The sequence below is a fragment of the Vipera berus genome (genome assembly GCF_964194415.1).
Source record: "Vipera berus genome assembly, chromosome: 2".
NCBI lineage: Eukaryota > Metazoa > Chordata > Lepidosauria > Squamata > Viperidae > Vipera > Vipera berus.
In genome coordinates, this window is record NC_138203.1 from 135522667 (window position 1) to 135526874 (window position 4208).

Genomic DNA, 4208 nt, shown 5'->3' on the forward strand with positions numbered 1-4208 from the left:
TAAGAATATGACAGTATCACAAAAGGCTGTTTTAGAAGAGCTAACGGGATTTGAAATAGTTAAAAGGGTTAAATATTTGGGGATATATTTGTCACCCTCAAATGTAAAGTTATATAAAAATAATTATGAAAAGTTATGGGGAAAAAGTTCAAAAAGAATTGGATAGCTGGAAAAAACTACAATTATCTTTATTGGGAAGAATTGCAGCTGTGAAAATGAATGTTTTGCCAAAAATTTTATTCTTATTTCAAATGATACCTATACTTAAAAAGGATTCAAACTTGGAGGAATGGCAAAAAGGTATTAATAAATTTGTTTGGGCAGGGAAAAGGCCACGAGTTAAATTTAAGATTATGCAGGATACGCGTGAGAGAGGTGGTCTTAAAATGCCTAATTTTAAATTATACTATGAAGCTGCTGCTTTGTCAGCGATAAGTGATTGGTTTAATTTAACACAAGTGAGATTACTAAATCTTGAAGGCCATGATTTGTTATTTGGTTGGCATGCATATTTATTGTATGATAAGAAGGTGGATAATGTGTTCAAGGTACGTATTTTAAGGTATGCTCTGTTGCGAGTTTGGAAAAAGTATAGACATAAGTTAAATTATAAGATACCTATATGGGCAATACCGAAACACGCAATAGAAAATATAAGTGTTGGGTTTAAACATGATGTGACTACATATAAGGAAATTTTAAGTTTGGAAAGGAATGTATGGCAATTAAAGCCATATAGAAATCAACACACTGCCATCATTCTGTGTATCTGGAGCAGGCACAAAAGGCTGTGGACTCATTGAAATCTCTTCTCTTCCCACACGTATCGTTTTCCTGCAGGTACCTTCCGGAAAAACAGGCTGTTGCCTCGGCTCATGGTTTTTTTTAAATTCCATTTATATCCCGCCCTTCTCCAAAGACTCAGGGCGGCTTACAAGCTTAGTAGTAGCCTTCATTCTATGTTGCCCTCCCGATGCAGCTGGCTCCAGCAGTGTAACCAGGAGGTATACACTGGTGCATAAGGTGGGGGGCCAGCAGCGAGCCCACAGCTATTAATGGCCATCAGGTTTTAAACAAGTGTGAAGGGGTAGGTTAGCATACCGGTAAAGAATGAGGTGACAGCCTGAGAGTAACCCTTCATCTCAGTCATGGTGGAGACCCCATTCTCCAGTGCATAGGTATTGATGAGGTAGGCCAGCATATTACAAAGGCACAAGGATAGGATATCTCCGAGCAGGCGGGGAATCAGGCCCGCAAAAAATCCGAAGATGCCCTCTTACCGATAAATGGTGACAAAAGAGCTAAACACTCCGCTCTACTTGGTCTTTCTGCCAATGAATTGCACCATACACCTCAAGGTGATCACATGAAATGGATGGGTGACTAGTGTAGCAGCAGAACGTGCAATCATCTCTTGAGAGGTCTCTTTAATGACTTGATCCAGAGAGGATCTGGATTCTTTGTGAGTATTCCCTAATTCCTCACTTTGGTCAGCATTCTGGCATTGCTGTAAAACTTTACTGTGTACTACAGTGCCAATGGCTCCTGAGCAGAGTCTAGGAGCCAAACCTTTGAAGAGTCCAGCCCTCCCATCAATCTTCATAATGTGTTTTGCATAAGCAAACAGACCAGGCAGTTGATAGACATGCCGACCAAAAATATTTCTTCCCAGAGTTGGAGGGAGCGATTCATATCCCACATAAGCGGCTGCGAGAGCACCGTGAAGCCATGCTGCAGCCGCACCGGGCTCCCAATTAAAGCCATATAATATTTTAAGAGAAGAAAAGATTGTACAAACTTGGTTTCAGTATGGGCAACTACAGGCCAGGTGGAAGGAAGACCAGAAAATTGGTTTTTTCAATGATTGATGAAAATCTGGTAAAGCAAATTAGAGATCAAGGTCAAGCACATATTAAAAGGATATATCTTGCATTGATAGAAATTGATTCAGAGACAGAACTTGTTAAAGACTGTATGATAAAGTGGGCTCAGAATTTTCAAGAAGTCATTACAATGGATACTTGGGAAAAGATTTGGGTGAGAAATGTAAAATTTACGCAGGCTCAAAACATAAGAGAACTTTTATAAAATGTTTTATAGGTGGCACTTAGATCCTAAAAAATTAGCAAGTATGTATCCGAACTGTCAGCCCAAATGTTGGAGGTGTGGCGGTGAAGATGCAACGTATTTTCATATATGGTGGACCTGTAAAAAGGTTAAAGCTTTTTGGATTAAAATTTGGTGGAACATGCAAAAGATATTCAAGAAAAGGATAAAGTTTTGTCCGCAACTGTTTTTACTGGGCATTATTATTGATACTACTGTTGTGGACACTAAGCTGATGTTGAACTTAATTACGGCAGCGAGACTTTTAGTAGCGCAATATTGGAAGAAGGAAGAACTGCCGACTATAGAAGAATGGACTTTAAAAGTTTCCAACCTGGCGGAAATGGCAAAGATCTCTGCATACTTGAAGGACCAGTCGCAACAAAGATACATTGTGGAGTGGAGAAGATGGATTGATTATATCCAGAATAAATATGGGACTAAAAAATTTCATCTAGCATTTGAATAAGTATTGATGTGATATTTAAATTGCTTGTAGTTATTTTATAAGAGTTAAAGTGCGATAGATTTAATATTTTATTGTTGTTGGCATAAGGTAGACTATGATTGCTTGTATTTTTATACCCTGTATTGAGCTCTGGGAAGTCGGGGAGGGGGGAGGGGGAAGGGAGGGAGATGTTGGGGAGGGTTGAGGAGAGGGGAGGGGGTTGGGAGGGGTTTTGTCTTTTTAAAAAAATGTATTGTAAAACTTTTCAATAAAAAAATATTAACGAGAGGGATCTCTGAGTCCTAGTGGACAATCACTTCAATATGAGCCAGCAGTGTGCTGCAGCTGCCAAAAAAGACAGCACAGTGCCAGGCTACATTAACAGAAGGATAGAATCAAGATCATGTGAAGTGTTTATACCACTTTACAATGCCTTGGTAAGGCCACACTTGGAATACTGCATCCAATTTTGGTCACCACAATGTAAAAAAAGATGTTGAGACTCTAGAAAGAGTACAAAGAAGAGTAACAAAGATGATCAGGGCACTGGAGGCTAAAACATGAGGAATGGTTGCTGGAATTGGTATATTTAGATTAATGAAAAGAAGGACGAGTGGGGACATGATAGCGGTCTTCCAATATCTTAGGGGCTGCCACAAAGAAGAGGGAGTCAAGCTACTCTCTAAAGCACCAGAAGGCCGGACAAGGAGCAATAGATGAAAACTAATCAGAGAGAAGCAACCTAGAACTAAGGAGAAATTTCCTGACAATGAGAACAATTAATCAGTGGAACAACCTGCCTCTAGAAGCTGGAAGCTGGACAGCCATTAGTCTGAAATGGTATAGGGTTTCCTGCCTGAGCAGGGGGTTGGACTAGAAGACCTCCAATGTCCCTTCCAACTTTGTTGTTGTTGTTGTTGTTGTTTGAGAAAACCCACATTGGAAAGTTGAGGGGTTCCAACAGAAATCTCCCTTCTCAAACACCTGGCTGATCACTTTAGTTTTCCTGACTTCCCTGGAGGAGACTGGAATGACCTGCAACTTCTACCTCTTGTTCTTAGGGGCAAGGGGTTATCAAAGCTTCCCAGGTTTCCAGTCAAATTGGTCTATATGCTTATACAAGTAGTCCTCCCTTAGTGATCACTCATTCTGCGACCATTTGAAATTGTGTCAACAGTGAAAGAGTGGAACTTACGACCAGTCCTGGAAAGGTCTGATCATTGCTGCAACCCTGCAGTCCTGTGATTGGAACTGGGATGCTTAGCAACCATCTCATACAGTACGTACGACGGTTGCAATCTCCTGCAGTTAAATTACCACCATTTGGGACCTTCCTTGCTGGCTTCTCGCAAGCAAAGTCAATGGGAAAGCTGCCAGCGAAAGTTGCAATTTGCTCTGGTAAGTCTTCCTACATACCTTGTTGGGCCCTTCTTCCCTCAACCTCCTCATGCTTGCACCTACTTGCAATACCATGCCCTCCTTCCCTCAGCCTCCCTGAGCTCAAATGGGCTTTCACTGCCACATCCTCCTTCCCTCTTTCCATGCCCTCCTTCCCTTAGATTCCCTGCACTCAAATGTGCTCACCCTCCTTCCCTCAGCCTCCCGGGATTTGTACATGTTCGCACCTTCTTCCTTTTGTTTCTCCGCACTCATG

General features: G+C 41.3%; 1 pseudogene across 1 annotated transcript; it reads right to left on the reverse strand.

The window, feature by feature from the left end:
* Positions 1-952: 952 nt before the first annotated feature.
* On the reverse strand, positions 953-4003 carry LOC308662828 (mitochondrial carrier homolog 2-like; annotated as a pseudogene). Its single transcript has 2 exons — positions 3971-4003; positions 953-1747 (listed from the first exon to the last, which is right to left on the reverse strand). The product of its transcript is annotated as a mitochondrial carrier homolog 2-like (transcript).
* Positions 4004-4208: the final 205 nt, after the last annotated feature.